This window comes from Cetorhinus maximus, chromosome 25 (assembly GCF_964194155.1).
Source record: "Cetorhinus maximus chromosome 25, sCetMax3.hap1.1, whole genome shotgun sequence".
Taxonomy (NCBI): domain Eukaryota; kingdom Metazoa; phylum Chordata; class Chondrichthyes; order Lamniformes; family Cetorhinidae; genus Cetorhinus; species Cetorhinus maximus.
In genome coordinates this window covers 21,084,818-21,103,180 of record NC_135903.1, presented here as the reverse complement: position 1 = coordinate 21,103,180, position 18,363 = coordinate 21,084,818, and positions in this window count along the sequence as shown.

The following is an 18,363-nucleotide window of genomic DNA, read 5'->3' as shown; positions in this document are numbered from 1 at the left end:
TGGAAATTTCCTCTCTAATCTCCTCAGCAATTGAAACCTGTCCAGGAGATGAAGTGGGGCAAGTGTTACCAATAACAATACTTACTTACCTTCTATATGATGTGATCTCGGCCCTGTCAAGAACCAGATAAATTCCCTATTGAAGACATGAAGAATCAGCAGTCACCACATAGAGACATATACGTGAGTGATAAAGAGTATGGGGAGATTTATCTAAAAGCATAGCAAATAGAGAAAAGGGGAGACTTACAGAGGTAGAGAGAGAAAAAGTGAGAGTAAAAATGAGAGATAAATAGAGATCTAGAAAGACAGCAGAGACACTATTGAAGAGGAATACAGAAAAAGAGAGAGAGGGAAAGAGGTATGCAAAAACAATGGAAGGTGGAGAACAGAAAGAAATAGTTAGAAAAATACAAGCAAAAACTCAGGTACAGGAAGACAGACCTATATTCTTGTTTGTGAGCAAAGGGAGATTGATTATTGTTTTATAAGAATTTAAATGTACACATATTAATCTTTAAGTTAATGGTGTTATCCCATAGGACATGGCATCACTCCAATGAACATTTAACATTTGCTAAAATGCATTCTCCAGAACGAATTGTAATTATGGATGTCAACAGGAGATTATGTGGCTGCAGAGTTTGGAAAAAAGGCTGTGTGGGGTTAGAGGTAAGGATAAGAAAGTGTCTAGTCATGCTGCTCGCGCCATGGTAAATCGCCTCAAATTCATTTGAATGAAAGAATATTTAACTGTGGATCACATCTCATCACAAAGATTTGTTGTGGTTTAAGTCTTCATTGCAGTAATACTTTAAATTTCAACTGACGGAACATTGTGAGAAACTATTGATATTCATAATTGCACCAACATTTTGTCTACTATAAGAATGAATGAAAAGCAGCATCGAAAAATTAATCCTTTTTAAATTCTGTCACTATAGCGTCACCTCCAAACATGCACTCAAGCGTAACACTGGTATCTGTGGGAAGTAAATGATGGTCTCATTATAAAGGTTTGCATTTCATGGTCACCTGTGGTGATAGTCGCTTAAAATAGATGGAAGGCAGCTCTGCCTCTGACAGTCGAACTCTCCAAAGAACTAAAATCAAAACCATCAGCAAATATGGTAACAGGCTGCAGGAATTTGGTGTCAATTGGATCATGCTTTAGAGAGTGAGTGGAGGATTTGATAGTGTAGCAGTAATAGTTTTTGACCAAGAGCAGGCATAATAAATCCAATAGAGAATGTAGCATTATATGGGAAAATTTCAAGCCTTTGCGTCTGGCCATCCACTGGTCTCGCCCATTTGTATGTTGGATTGTTCTCTGTGGAAAGAGCCCTCTTTTAAACAATGAGACTGCATATAATTCAGTCATTGGCAGGCACTGTTAGAATTTAAAGTTGATCTGGAATAAGCTGTTCCATGTGCACACCATACTTCAATTAATATGAAAATATAGTAGGAGTTGTTGCTTTGCTGGATTAAAACAGGACTGACAATTTTTCACTCATGAGAAAAGACCTGTTTTGGGAATCAGTGTGAAGAGACTGCTTTATCGACCCTGTCAATGCAGTATGCATGTTGTAACGTCAGTTTCTTGATATAGTGCAGTCCAAATACAGCTGCTTTAATTGAGCCAGTCTTTTTTGATCAGTAAGAACAGGAATGCAGTTAAATCCAATTAGAAATGCAGTGTCAATAAAATGACTTGGATCTTAATGTGAGCAGCTGGAATGGGCTTGAAAGAGGTTTACAGCCAGCAGTAAGTAGTTAAGTGTATGGCCCCAGGAATTTTATGCTGCCATATTTTAAATATTTAACTAGCTTGGTGCTGGTGCTGAAAGTTTGTAGTAATGGAAAAATACTGCTGATGGAAAAAGAAGCCCAGAGCTAAATTTCACCTATCACCCCCACAAACACCACCCACAGCCCCCAGCCTCAACTCCACCCGACCCCATGAAAATAAGTAGTGCTTCTGTTCTGAGCGCATCAGGAAAAAACAGTTTAAAATACAAAAAAAAATGTGTTGCAGCTTTTTTCTTTATTCTATCATGAGATGTGGACATCACTGGCAAGGCCAGCATTTGTTGCCCATCTCTAATTGCCCTTGAACTAAGTGGCTTCCTCAGCCATTTCAGAGGGCAGTTAAGAGTCAATCACATTACTGTGGACCTGGAGTCATATGTAGACCAATTAAGGATGGCAGATTTTCTTCCCTAAAGGACGTTAGTGAACCAGATGAGTGTTTATGACAATGGATGTCACTTCATGGCCACCATTACTGAGGCTGGCTTTATATTTCAGATTTATTAACTGAATTTAAATTACGCCAGCTGCCATGATGGGATTTGAACCCAGAGCAGTAACTAGGCTCTGGATTACTAATCCAATGACATTACCACAGCACAACCATCTCCTCCCTACTCTTATAATAACTGGTTCCAGAAAGCAAAATAGCAGAATATCCTAAGAGTTCACCACTTAGCAGTACAGAAGCAGGCTGAACTGGTCAATGCTGGTGCATATGCTCCATAGGAACCTCCTGCATATCCTTCTATTACTTTCTCTCCTGTGTACTTATTTTCCCCTTAAAGAGGAAGTCACCACCAATAAAGAGGGAGAGGATTCATAATGCATATTTGCATGTGATTTTTTTTATTCATTCAAGGGATGCAGGCTAGACCAGCATTTATTACCCACCCCTAATTGCCCTTGTGAAGGTGGTGGTGAACTGCCTTCTTGAACAGCTGCTGTCCATGTGGTGTAGGTACGCCCACAGTGCTGTTAGGGAGGGAGTTCAAGGATTTTGACCCAGCAACAGTGAAGGAACGGCGATATATTTCCAAGTCAGGATGGTAAGTGGCTTGGAGGGGAACTTCCAGGTGGTGGTGTTCCCATGTATTTGCTGCCCTTGTCTTTCTAGATGGTAATGGTTGTGGGTTTGGAAGGTACTGTCTAAGGAGTCTTGTTGAGTTTCTGCAGTGCATCTTGTAGATGGTACACACAATGCTGCTACTATGCGTTGGTGGTGGAGGGAGTGAATGTTTGTGGATGTGGTGCCAATCAAACGGGCTGCTTTGTCCTGGATGGCATCAAGCTTCTTGAGTGTTCTTGGAGCTGCACTCATCCAGGCAACTGGAGAGTATTCCATCACACTCCTGGCTTGTGCCTTGTAGATTGTAGACAGGCTTTGGGGAGTCAGGAGGTGAGTCACTCGCTGTAGTATTCCCAGCCTCTGACCTGCTCTTGTAGCCACAGTATTTATATGGCTAGGGCAGTTCAGTTTTCACTCAATGGTAACCCCCCCAGGATGTTGATAGTGGGGATCTCAGCAATGGTAATGCCATTGAACATCATGGGGCAATGATTAGATTCTCTCTTGTTGGAGATGGTCATGGCCTGGCACTTGTGTGATGCGAATGTCACTTGCAACTTGTCAACCCAAGCCTCGATGTTGTTTAGATCTTGCTGCTTTTGGACATGGACTGCTTCAGTATCTGAGGAGTTGAGAATGGTGCTGAACATTGTGCAATCATCAGCGAACATCCCTACTTCTGATCTTATGATGGAGGGAAGGTTATTGATGAAGCAGCTGAAGATGGTTGTGCCTAGGACACTAGCCTGAGGGTCTCCTGCAGTGGTGTCCTAGAGCTGAGATGCCTGACCTCCAACAGTCTTCCTTTGTGCTAGGTATGACTACAATCAGCAGAGGATTTCCCCCCTGATTCCCTTTGACTCCAGTTTTGCTACAGTTCCTTGATGCCACTCTCGCTCAAATGCTGCCTTGATGTCAAGGCCAGTCACTCTCAGCTCACCTCACAAAGCATCAACAGACAGACAGACAGCATGTGCTTTGGTTAGCGCATAATTTATTCCTGAGGGTGCAGCAATTATGTTCTAACAAGCTACGATGGCGATTCTTGCAAAGTTTCCATCTCCCCACACTGTATTTGGGTCAATTAATTTTGCCCTATCTTTTGTATGTAGGACAAACTTGGAAATATTTCTGAAGGTTAGACGCTAGTGTTGTCGGGCCCATCTTTCTCTGGACCAATTTACTTCAGCATGACAGACAGGATGTTGTTGATACCTTTGCTCTTTCCAATGCACTTAGCCATTTCTTGCTGTCAGGTAGAGTGAATCAAAGGGCTGAAGACTAGGATCCACATGGCAAATGTTCCCGTGTTGCCTTTTGCACTCTCATGTTAGGCTCTGCCATCACTGAGGGTGGAAATGGAAATGGAGCCTCCTCCACCTTCTTCTCCTGATAGTTCATAGTTGCTAATTCATACCTAAGTTGGGAAGGGTTGCAGAGCATTAACCTGATCTGGCACACTTCACCATCCAGCTTCCCAAAACGGCTAAGGGGTAGATGCGGGCATGGGGGATGTGAGAGACAATGCTTCATCCTCCATAGTGTGGACTGAATTCCAATGCAGCTTTCAGAGGTTAAAAGCAAGTATTCAAATGATTCAGTCTACTAGTGAAATGCAGGTGTTGCTGATTAACATCTCACCTCTGAATACAGAGAGCTCTTAATATTATTAGAGAAAAGAACTGTAGCTAATGACGCTCTTCCGTATGGTATTAATGCAGTAAGTAACCTGCTTAGACTAATCAGCATGCCACAGCAAATGGACAAAAGTAAAACTCAGCACTCTAATAAATGAATAAACAGTCTATCAAACATCAAGAATCCACTCACCCTTTGAGTCTATTTGGATAAAGAAAACTGTTGTGCAGATGTAGCATTCATCCATATAGGAAACAGTCGCATTGCCAATGACTGAAATCATATTTTTCTTGAATTATGTTACATTTCCATAGCAGCAGGAAACATACATTGCATTCAACAGGTGAAGATATCTGCATTTCAAACATTGGACACAGAACTCCAATTCTAGTTGGAAAAATACGCCCAAAATCACATTAGGACTACAAAGTGGTGATGCCCTCAGGGTCCTCATCCGAGGTGCTCTCGGCGCTAGGGTAGGGCTCAATGTTGCCTGAGGGTCAATGTGTCAGATGTGACTGGGAGAGAAAGTGAAGATTATTAGTGCTTGGCAGCCACATTGAACACAGAACAGTGGACTCAGAGAAGTGTTGAGAGAGGGATCATGTGGCGCAGGATCCTCATGTGGGTGTTCGCCGCTGACCTCAACATTGCCGCAGGAACAGTCGATGTCCTCTCTGGCCAGCTCCAATGCACGGCCCTCAAACGGACTGAGGACCCTCATGTCCGGCACTCCAACCCCAGTCTGGGACCTATGGAAGGGATGAGGAGGCTATCTCCGGAGGAGGTGAGGCCAAATGGAGATGTGAGAATGTGTGTGAGAGAGTGACTGGTGATGTCCCTTGAGCTGGCAGTGAGTGAGATGCCAGTGAATGTGTGATGGGTTTGTGAGTGGGTGAGTTGAGGTTGATAAGATGGTTGACTTACCCTGGCAGCACGGATGAGATCACTCATCCGTTTTCTCCACTGGATGGCCGATCTCTTCTGTGCAGTGTTGGCATTGACCGGCTCTGCCACTGCCTCCCAAGCCGGAGTGGTGAGGCTGATTGGCCTCCTGCGGCCAAAGCAGGGGTAGAGGACATTGTGGCGAGCCTCCACGGGGTCCAGAAAGTGTCCCAGGAATGCGTCACTGAATCGGGGGAGCTGCACTCTTCTTGGCTTTTGGGGCCATGTCTTCACTGGAGCAGTTCTGGGCTGCAAGCATTGAGAAATGTGCATGCGGCTGCATTTTAAATATGGTGCCCGGCGTGAGGAATCAGTGTGGTAGCGGCGTGGCGGGCCAGCTGGAGGCCACCCGCCAACAATCCGCTGTGTTTCCCATGGCTGCATAATTTATGAGGCACAAAGGGGACGATACAGCACAAAAACTCACCATTGCAGCCCACAGGTAAAACGTCTTTTTTCACACCCGCTCCTGCACTTAGTGCAAATCTGGGATGATTCCAACAAACGTTTCTGATTAAAACTCATTCTGACAGTATCTCATCCAGAATGCCAAACCAGCTAAGGCAGCCTAAAAGTGCAGTATTTTAGTCTGGAATATACCACATCTGTATTTCAGTAACATGGGGAGTCGGCGGCATAGTGGTAATGTCGCTGGCTAGAAATCCAGAGGCCCAGGTTAATGCTCGGGGACACGGGTTCAACCATCCCATCATGGCAGCTGGTGGAATTTAAATTCAATTAATAGAACCACAGGAAAGTCACAATACCTGGTCCGTAGCTTTGCAGGTTACAGCACTTTAGGTGTAGGTCCAAGTACCTTTTAAATGATTTGAGGGTTTCTGCCTCCACCACCAAACCAGCCAATGAATTCCAAACACCCAACGCTCTCTGGGTGAAGAGGTTTTTCCTCATGTCCCCTCTAATCATTCTTCTAATTACCTTAAATCTGTGCCCCCTAGTAATTGACCTCTCCACTAGGGGAAACAGGGCATCCCTTTCTACTATATCTAGGCCCCTCATAATCTTGTGCACCTCAGTCAAGTCACCCCACAGCCTCCTCAGGTCCAAGGAAAACAACCCCAGCCTATCCAATCTTTCTTCAAAGCTGCAATTTTCAAGCCCTGGCAACATTCTTGTAAATCTCCCCTATATTCTTTCCAGAGCAATTATGTCCTTCCTGTAAAGTGGCGACCAGAACTGAACACAAAATTCTGGCTGTGACCTAACCAGTGTTTTATACAGTTCTATCATTACATCCCTGCATTTGTATTCTATACCTCGTTCAGTAAAGGAAAGTATTCCATATGCTTTCTTTACCACCTTATCCACTTTTAGGGACCTGTGGACATGCACTCCAAGGTCTCTCACTTCCTCCACTCCTCCAAATATCATCCCATTTCTTTTGTATTCCCTAGGTTTGTTTGCCTTCTCGAAATGTGTTACCTCACGCTTCTCTGGATTGAATTCCATCTGCCAATTTTCCACCCACTCAATCAAACCATTGATATAATTCTGGAGGGAACAGCTACCCTTTTCACTATCAACTACATGGCCAATTTTTGTGTCATCCATCTATAAATTTCCCAATCATGCCACTCACATTTAAGTCCAAATCATTAATATATGTCACAAGGAGCAAGGGACCCAACACTGAGCCCTGTGGAACACCACTGGGATCCGTTTTCCATAATTAAAAAGCAAGTCTCAGCAATGATGACCATGAATCAATCGTCATAAAAACCCATCTGGTTCATTAATGTGCTTAAGAAATCTGCCGTCCTTACCTGGTTCTGGCATAAATGTGACTCCACACTCACAGCAATGTGGTTGACCCTTAAATGCCCTCTGAAATAGCCTAGCAAGCCATTCAGTTGTATCAAACCGCTATGAAGCCTAAAGAAAAGAAATGAAACCAGATGGACCACTGGGCATCAACCTTAGCGCCACAAATGACAATGGCAAAACCAGCCCTGTTGACCTGGAAAAGTCCTTCTTCCTAACATCTGGGGGCTTGTGCCAAAACTGGGAGAGTTCTTCCACAGACTAGTCAAGCAACAGCCTGACATAGTCATACTTACGGAATCATAATTTACAATGTCCCAGAAACCACCATCACCATCCTTGGGTACGTCCTGTCTCCACATAATATCAAGAAATGGCTGAAGGCACTGGATACTGCAAAGGCAATGGGTCCTGACAACATTCCGGCAATAATACTGAAGACTTGTGCTCCAGAAGTAGCTGTGCCCTTAGCGAAGCTGTTCCAGTACAGCTACAACACTGGCATCTACCTGACAATGGGGAAAATTGCCCAGGTATATCCTGTCCATAAAAGCAGGTCAAATCCAACCTGGCCAATTACTACCTCATCAATCTACTCTCAAACATCAGCAAAATAATGGAAAGGGTTGTCAACAGAGCTATCAAGTAGCACTTACTCAGCAATAACCTGTTCAGACACTCAGGGATCCATCAATGCCACTCAGCTCCTGACCTCATTACAGCCTTGATCCAAACATGGACGTAAGAGCTGAACTAAAAAGTTGCAGTGAGAGTGACTGCACTTAACATCAAGGCAGCATTTGACTGAGTGTGACATCAAGGAGTCCTAGAAAACTGGTCAATAGAAATCAGGGAAAAATCTCAGCTGGTTGGAGCCATACCTGGCACAAAGGAAGATGGCTGTGGTTGTTGGAGGTCAATCCTCTCAGTCCTAAGGCATTGCTGCAGGGTTTCCTCAGGGTGGTGCCCTAGGCCTAACCACCTTTAGCTGCTTCAAACCAGGTGGAATTAGCCTTAAAACAGTGATCTGAAACTTGCAGAAAATATACTGGGGTGTGAACAGTGCTGATCACATGCCATTATTAATGTGAAAACCAGTGAATAGTTACAGCAGAGAAAGCAACCATTTGGCCCATTGTGTCCCTGCTAGCTCTCTGCAAGAACAGCTCAGCTAATCACATTCCCTCATCCTTTCCCTATAGGTCCTACAAATCTTTTCTCTTTAGGTGCTGTTAGGAACAATGTACAGCTTTAAGTTTAATTTATATTTATGTTTATATTTGTGTGTTAAGAAAGGCAGAACATGGTTTCAGTTTCATTTAGTATTTTTATGAGCTTGCTGCCAGGAGGTCTGGAGGGCCTCCTAGCCAAAAGGTCAGGTTTTCTGAACTTGTTTGTATACGTGCATTTTAAATGAGGTTTTAAAACCCTTCAAGTGAAGAGATGGGTTACAAAGGGGTTAGCAATTTAGTGATTTGGGGAAAAAAAACACAAAGAAAAAAACTGCGCTGTTGCCTAGCAACAGGGGTCCAGTGAGGCACAGAGACACAGGAAAGACAGAAAAGAAGTTCAGAGTATGCATGTCAGAGAGTGGAGACAGAACATCTAAGCTCTTTGATAAAAAATATTGCAAGGCTGCTGGGAGCTCATGTGTTTGCTGTGCAGTTGGAGTAATAGTGAGTTTAGAGTGCTGTTTCTGGTGTCTCCGGGAGAGATACCAGCTGCAGAAAAAGCATCTAGTGAATGCTTGGAAATCTGCTGGAAGAAAACCTTTTGCAACTGGGCCAGCCCAAGCAAGAAGCCTTGGTGTTAAGATAGATAACCCCTTCACTGGGGTTTTGCGTCTGTAAGGCCATTGCTGGGATAAAAGGAATGGTGTGAGCCTGAATCATTTTCCTGTGTTTGTATCGATATCTTTTGAACGTTACGGCCTGGCGATATAGTTGCTTTTTTCTTGTTAATAAACGTTTTATTCTTTATGTTAAAAGTTCATCAGTAAACTCCCATGAATTGTTTCAGTAGCTTTCCTCCATGGGATTCTAAAAAAAAAAGTTAGGATCTAATCGAGCCAGGTTTCTCTCTAGGATTTAACTTGTCCAGTGTTAACATCAACTGTAACAGTGCTCTCAAATTTCCTATTGAAATACTGAATGTATCTACCTCCAACAAACTCTCAGGTAGTGGATTCCTGATCCTAACCAATCGCTCCACTTAGAATCGGGTTCCTAATCCGTTGCTTGCCCTTCATTCGAATGCATCATTTTCATTCAAATATGCGTGTTAGCTATATTTCTCTCTATGCAAATGCTGCCAGACTTGCTAAGTATTTCTAGCACGTACCATTTTGTCAATTTTCCAGCATCTACTTTTCTAGCTTTTCTATTAAATCTAATTTAATTAAACCTTAGGAGGACACTTGTTATTTGCTGGATGAAGTTATTTTTAAAATATATTTTAGTTCAGTCTGAATGCTTGTGTATAGTGGGTTTTTTCCCAAGGACAATCAAACTTACAAAAGTGAATAGGCAAGGACTGATATCGAACCCATTCCATTAGGCTGTGTTGTCTCAAGTATTACAATGCAGATTCTGCCTACCCTTCTGGAACGACATAATTTCTCAGGGGAGGCAATAAACCATCCATAACCCAAGCCAATTAGAGAGAAAATTTTGGAAAATTCCTCTCTGATCAAAACTTATAGGGCAGAATTTTCAGGTCGGCGAGTGGGGGTGGGGTCCGCCCGCCACGCGTAGAGTACGCGTGGTGATGTTGGGTGTGCGTTCCGACGTCACTGCGCATCATTTAGATTGTCAGTTCGGCGGGCGCGCTGCCGCAGTGGCTGCGCGCCCGCCGAGCTGTCAAATGCCTATTAAGGCCATTAAGAAAGTCATCAAAGTTGTTAAGAATGCTGCCCGTCCAAACTTAAGGTTGACGGGCAGGTGAAGAGCCCAGGCGGCCTTCACATTTTTCATGAAACCTCATCCACAGGTGGGATGAGGTTTCATGAAGGGTTTATTAATTAAATAAAAAATTTTGAAAAAAATTAATGGACATGTCCCAGCTCATGTGACAGTTTCACATGAGGAGACATGTTCCTAGATTTTTTTTTTCCCTTTACGAAATTTTTCAGAACTTAAACTAACCTCGTGCTTCAGGAAGATTTCTGCGCTCTTTCGTGCGCATGCCCAGGCCTCGACTCAGAGAGTCCCCCACCCCGCCTGCACAGGGAGAGCTCGGCGCTTCCGGATGTGCGTCACGCTGGGCACCGGGGACACCGATCGGGTTCGCGCTCGTTCCTGCCTACCCCCACACATTCCCCCGACCGGGGTGGGGGTGGGGGAGGGCGGAATTCAGCCAATAGAATCATAGGGAAGAATCTTATCCCTGTCGGGGGTTGGCGGGGGGGAGCGGGGGGCTGGGGTGGTGAAGTGCAGGAGTGGGCACAGGCAGACGTGCCTCCGATTGGGGGGGTGCTGCCATTTTACATGGGCGGGCCAATTAAGGCCTGCCCAGCGTGACATCCGCCAGGAAGCGCTATGCACTCCCTGTGCGGGCGGGGGTCGAATTCCCTCAGCCGAGAGTGCGCTCTTTTGCGCATGCGCGTGAAAGAGTGCACTCATCTCCCTGAGGCTAAGTGCTGCCTCAGGGAGATCGGTGCCAAATTTAAAAATGATGAAGGGGCAAAATTCAAATTTTCCTGACATGTCCCCTCATGTGATACTGTCACATGAGTTGGGACATGTCCATCACTTTAAAGCATACGTTTATTAAAATTTTTAAAAGCCTCATGAAACCCCATCCCGCCCGTGGATGAGGTTCCATGCTTTTCCAGAAGCCCGCCAGGGCTCCTAGCCTGCCCGCCAACCTTAAGGTTGGACAGGCAGGTCCATTAAGTATCTCAATTACTTTTTCAATGGCCTCAATAGGCCGTTGACAGATCGGTGGCCGCACAGCTGATTCGGCTGCGCCCCCGCCGACCTGAAAATTGAAATGGGGCAGGGTGACGTTGGGAGTTCCACCTGATGTCATCCCACATCATTTGACGCATCGGCGAGCAGGCCCCGCCCCCTGCTCGCCGACCTAAAGATCCTGGCCATAGAATGAATACTGCACAGAAGGAGTCCATTTGGCCTGTCATGTCTGTGCTGACTCTTTACATGAGTAATTTAGCTAATCTTTCTCTCCCTTGTTTTTCCTGTAGCCCTGAAAATATTTTATCTTCAAGTGCTTATCCAATTAACTTTTAATAGACAAGATTGAATCTGCCTGTACCACACTCTCAGGTAATGCGTTCCTGATCCTAACAACTACAAGGCACAAGTCAGGATTCCGATGGAGTATTCCCCACTTGTCTGGATGAGTGCAACTCCAACAACACTCAAGAAGCTTGACACTGTCCAGGACAAAGCATCCCGCTTGATTGGCACCACATCCACAAACATTTGCTCCCTCCACCATCGACACACAGTAGCAGCAGTGTCCACCATCTACAAGATGCACTACAGGAATTCAGCAAGGGCCCTTCAGCAACACCTTCCAAACCCACAACCACTACCATCTATAAGGACAAAGGCAGTAGATACATGGGAACACCACCACCTGGAAATTCCCCTCCAAGCCACTCACCATCCTGACTGGGAAATATATCGCCGTTCCTTCACTGTCACTGGGTCAAAACCCTGGAACTCCCTTCCTAACAGCACTGTGGGTGTACCTACACCACATGGACTGCAGCGGTTCAAGAAAGCAGCTCACCACCACCTTCTCAAGGGCAATTGGGGATGGACAATAAATGCTGGCCCAGCCAGCGAAGACCACATACCCTGAATGAATCAAAGCAAAACTTAGTGCATAAAAAAGCTTTTTCTCGTGCCGCTATTAGCTCTTTTGCCAATCGCCTTAAGTTGGTCTCCTCTGGTTTTCGTCCCTTCGGCCAATGGAAATATTTTCTAGCTATCTACTCTGTCTAGCCACCTCATGATTTGGGACATCAAATCTGCTCTCAACCTATTCTAGAAGGAGAATAAGTCCAATCTATCCATATAACTGAAGTCCCTGGACCAATTCCTATAAACCTTTCCTGCACCTCTCTGAAGCCTTCACATCCTTCCTGAAGTGTGGTACTAAGAATTTGGCACATGCTCGAGTTGGGGCTGAACCAGGTCTCTGTTCCTGCTTCCCCTATAGAACTGTATCTGTAGTATTGTTTCTCCTCGTTCTTCCAACCAAAATGTGCACTTCACACTTCTCTGAACTAAATTTCTTCTGCCATTTAAGATAAAAGCAAAAAACTGCGGATGCTGGAAATCCGAAACAAAAACATCTCTACCTTTTAGCCTATTTTAATCCCTTCTCCCCACCCCACTCCCACTAGGGCTATCTGTCACTTGCTCGTCCTGCTTTCTACCCTTAATGTCACCAATAGCACATTTCTTAGCTAATATCACCACCGTCAACACCTCTTTGACCTTTTGTCTATGACATCTTTTGGCAATCTCCACCTATCACTGGCCCTCTATCCAGCTCTACCTTCCCACCCCCCCCTTAAACCAGCTTATATTTCACCTCTTTTCTATTTTTCCTTAGTTCTGATGAAGAGTTATTTGGACTCAAAATGTTAACTGTATTCCTCTCCGCAGATGCTGTCAGACCTGCTGAGTTTTTCCAGGTATTTTTGTTTTTGCTTCTTCTGCAATTTGTCTGTTCATCCCAACAGCCTATCTATGTCCTCTTGAAGTCTATCACTATCCTCCTTACAGTTCACAATACTTCCAAGTTTTGTGTCATCTGCAAATTTTGAAACTATGACCTGCGCACCCAAGTCTATGGTCAAAATTTTCCCCCATCGGGGGGGAAGTTCAGGAGCAGGCGTGTGCAGGCACACCTCTGATCGGCGCCCCCGATTGGGGGCATGCCACCATTTTACGTGGGCGGGCTAATTGAGGCCCACCTAGCGTGACGTCCGCCAGGAAGCGCTATGCGCTCCCTGTGCAGGTTGGGGGAGGGGATTCCCTAAGCCAAGAGTGTGCTCTATAATGCATGCGCACAAAGGAGCACACTCATCTCCCTGAGGTTAAGTGCTGCCTCAGGGAGATCGGCGCCAAATTCAAAAATGTTAAATATACAAAAATAAAATTTCCCTGACATGTCCCCTCATGTGACAGTATCATATGAGTTGGGACATGTCCATCACTTTTAATTAAAGTTTTATTAAATCTTTAAAAACCTACATGAAACCTCATCCCGCCCGTGGATGAGGTTTCATGCTTTTTCTGAAGCCCGCTAGCAACCTTAAGGTTGGATGGGCAGGTCCTTTATCTCATGCAATTACTTTTTAAATGGCCTCAATTGGCCGTTGACAGGTCAGCAGGCGCACAGCTGATTCGGCCGCGCCCCCGCCGACTTGAAAATTGAAATGACGCGGGATGACGTCGGGAGTTCCGCTCGATGTCAGCCCGTGTCATTTTACGTGTTGGCGAGCGGGTCCCGCCCCTGCACGCCGACCGGGAAATCCTGCCCTAGGTCATTAATGTATATCAAGGATTAAAAGGTACGCCTCGAGAAGCAAGTCTTCACCACTTTTTATTCATTTATGGGATGTGGACATTGCAGACAAGGCCAGCATTTATTGTCCATCCCCAATTGTCCTTTAGGAGGTGGCTTACTAGGTCATTTTAAAAGGCAGTTAAGAGTCAACCATATTGCTTTGGGTCTTGGGTAACGTATAGGCCAGACCTGGTAAGGATGGCAAATTTCCTTCCTTCGGGTACTTTAGTGGACCAGTTGAGCTTTTACCACAATCAAGTAGCTTCATGGTCACCAATTCTGATATTAGCTTTTTATTTCAGAGCAATTTAGTTAATTGAATTTAAATTTCCCAGCAGCTGTGGTCGGATTTGCACTAATGGCTCCTGAACATTAGTTTAGGCCTTTGGATGACTAATCCAGTAGGATAATCATTGTGCTATGGATTTATGTCACTTGACATTTGCTTCAAGTAATGGACATCTCAGCTTTTACCTTCCTGTTAGTTTTAAGAACTTGCTAGATTTATGCATTAATTGCCCATTGAGCCCACTGTAGGAAGTTAAGTCTAGTAATCAATAGTATAAGCAACCATTTAACAATGTGATGATTATTCATGACAGCCAGTCAATCTCACTGGCCCAGAAAGTGAACAATTTAAATGGTGGAATCTCATTCCTTCAGGTATTGAATTGCAATTGGAGATTTTAAATACGTCAATTTTTTAAAAAATCTTTCTTTTCCTTTTTTTATTTCTCTTTCCTAACCTGATGACGCCAAGTCACCTTCCGTCTCAGTCGTTTCTCTATCTATTTCTTGATTCTTAAAAATCTTATTTGTTAAGGGGATACATTGCTGTTCCTCCCATTCAGTCAGGTCCCAGATGCCCTGCTGTCATTAACACACCACCATCAGCTCCCACTTCCAGCAAGTTAGAGTATAAAAAATGTTTGAGCTGAAGAGTGCAGAAAAAGTCTAATTAATGGTCAACACCATGAGATGCCTCGCTCTGGAAAGTTCTGACCCAGTGTCTTAAATATTTCTAACAGAATGATCAGTCTGGTTGCACTACAGGGACTACATCCTTGATAGCAGGACGTTCCTTCAGGACCTGTTTGTGAATATGATTACAAGCCTTTCAGAACTTTACACTTCATTATAATACTCGCTGAGTTAGTGTGAGAGGAGTAATTTAATCAAGTTGTCACCTTTGAGTGATGATAGTAATAAAAAAATACTAAAAATCTCAGTGCACTGCAACACATCAGAGGCCTGGCTTACATTTTGCAGAAATGCTTCTATTTGATAAGAATTTGCGCAAATATATGATACAAATCATCACACATGATACAATATATGATACAAATCATCATATACCATCTACAAGGCACAAGTCAGGTGTGTGATGGAATACTCCCCACTTGCCTGAGTGCAGCTCCAACAACACTCAAAAAGCTTGACACTGTCCAGGACAAAGCAGCCCGCTTGATTGGAACCACATCCACAAACATCACTCCCTCCACCATTGACGCACAGTAGCAGCAGTGTGTACCATCTACAAGATGCACTGCAGGATTCACCAAGGCTCCTTTGACAGCACCTTCCAAAACCACGACCACTACCATCTAGAAGGACAAAGGCAGCAGGTAGATGGGAACACCACCACCTGGAAGTTCCCCTCCACGTCACTCACCATCCTGACTTGGAAATATATCGCTGTTTCTTCACTGTCACTGGGTCAAAATCCTGGAACTCCCTTCCTAACAGCACTGTGGGTGTACCTACACCACATGGACTGCAGTGGTTCAAGAAGGCAGCTCACCACCACCTTCTCAAGGGCAACTAGCGATGAGCAATAAATGCTGACCCAGCCAGCGAAGCCCACATCCTGTGAAGGGATAAAACAAAACATAATTTTGCCCCATATATATAAATTATGCATACGTTGAAAATCATTCTGTGCATTGGCTGAAATACCCAAGCAATTCTGAAATAAGCAAAGCTCTGTAGTTGGCCTCTGACACTTCACTCAGTCACGATGCTAGTCACAATGGAAACTCACACATCACTGACATAGTTCAGGGGACTATATAGATATGGGCTCAGATTTTATGGACATTAGTGAAGTGACGGCACTCACTGCATTACCTCAGAATGCGACCCACAAAAATCCAGCGATCTCTGAAGTTTGGATTTTCCTTTTCCTAACATCAGTTTGTATCTGGGGCCAAGTCAAGAGGATCTCCAGGTGTCCAGAAACAGTGGTGTGATCTAGCAGAGTAATCACATTGAAGTATTCTCACAGACGGCAAACCAGGAAGTAAAATGCACCGATATCCTTTACTTTTAGTTAAATTTTAGAAAGAGTGAAATAAATGATTGTGATATACACAAGGGATTAAGGTAGAAGATGAATGGCCAATTCCCATGGTCCCAATTGGACAAAATGGAGCTGGAACTGAAAAAGAAATGGCCACTGAGCAGGGCAGCTGAAGGCCTCTATTTCCATCTTGGTGTTTTTCACGAGGGCAGGGGAGAGAGCGGGCCCCAGGACCCACCCGCTCCTATTAAGGAAGCAAATGAGTGCATGTGGGCTCATTGAGAGCCTGCCTCAGGCAACTTTTAATTTGCATGGAGGTGGCTGGACTTCAGCAGCTGTTGGGCTTTCCACCAGCCGTGTGAAGGTGAGAACCATGGACTGGAGGCAGGAAAAATTTAAAAGGGTAAGTGAAATGTTTTTTCCACCTCTACAGTTCATCATTAAATGTTGGAGCTAGAGCTCTATCTGTGTTCAGTAAGGTGAGTTGTGACAGTGCTGTGATTGAAAGGTGTAACTACCCCTTAAACGATGCCAAATTGTCATTCTGCGAATCAGCAAGTTATCAAGTAAAAGATTAACAACGTAAATGTGGAAAAGTCTTCAGATGAGTTAAAAAAAGTTCACCTAATGGATAAAAAGTTAGAGTACATTTCACAGTCTTAAAAGGGTAGCCTAGTATGATAACCAAGTGTAAATATTTAATCCTTTCCCATTGCTTTTATGTATTCAGTCTCAAAATCTGTTGAGATAGCAGGCCTGAAGTTTTTTCGTTTACTCAGGGAGTATATTGGTCTTTAGGCTGCAATCCACTAACTAATCATTTTACAAGTGTTTGACATGGTTTATACAGCTCGTTCACAGTCTTTTTTTTTACTCAGGAGGCAGAATTTTCCCCCCGTCGGTTTGGGGGGGGGGGGGGGGGGGGGAGAGAGTTGAAGGGCGGGCGCGTACAGGCGCGCTTCTGATCGGCACCCCTGATCGGAGGCGCGCCACCATTTTACGTGGGCGGGCCAATTAAGGCCCGCCCAGCGTGACGTCTCCACAGAAGTGCTGTACGCTCCCTGTGTGGGCAGAGGTGGGGGGGGTGGAATCCCAAAATCGAGAGTGCGCTCTTTCACGCATATGCATGAAAGAGCACTCATCTCCCTGAGGCTAAGTGCAGCCTCAGGGAGATCGATTCTAAATGTAAAAAAGATAAAAATAGAAAAATAAAATTTCCCTAACAATGTCACTTGAGTTGGGATGTGTCCATAATTTTTATAAAACCTTTGTTAAAATTTTTTAAAGCCTACATGAAGCCTCATCCCACCCGTGGATGATGTTTCATGCTTTTTCTAGTTCCCACCGGGGCTCCTGCCCTGCCCCCATCTTTAAGGTTGGACGGGCAGGTCATTTAATTACTTAATTGACCCTGTCAATGGCCTCAATTGGCCATTGACAGGTCAGTGGGTGCGCAGCTGATTTTGCTGCGCTCCCGCCTTCCTGAAAATTTAAATGGGACGTGGTGATGTCAGGAGTTCCCCCCGACGTCACTGCGCGTCATTTTACATGTTGGCGAGCGGGCCTCTGCTCGCCAACGCATAATACCAGCCCAGGGGGTTTATGGGCTATTGAACAGCTTCTAACTGTTGCAATAGGACTAGTGAGTTCTGTTCATAAAGTGAATTATGGGTAAGAGGATTGTGCAGATGAAGGACATGGGGGGATAGGATGAGGGGGGATTAAAGTGATCATAATGTTCAAGTTTATACAGATGAGCTGCTGTTTGTCTCAGAAGCACCGGCCCAAGGTTTTTTGGAAATGGAGGTAGGCCTTTTAATCTGCCCACTCTGGACTTGGCTGACCTCCACTTCAGCATCAAGCCTGCCTTCAAACCAATCAGGACCTGGGTCCCCAAAAGTTCCCACCTGCTGCCAGTCTCAGGCCAGAGATGGGATAGCGATGGGAGGATAAGTCCCGACTCCTGATTCCCACCTTCAATATGAAAATCAAAAACTAAAATTTGCTCATGGGGTTGAAGTTGGACTTGAGGAACAATGCAAAATGGACAGTAGCAATTTTCCAGCTGCTTCACATGATGGGGATAAAAGTAGACAGGATGCAATACCTGCTACTGCCCCCAAGACCAATTAAACCTCCTATATGACACTGGTCTACTCTTTGTGCACTTCAGTGTACCAGGTATCAGTGACTATACTTCATCGTGCTGCATCATGTATAACTAGTGAGCTATATATCATGGGCAGAATCTTCTGCTGTCAGTGGAGGCTGG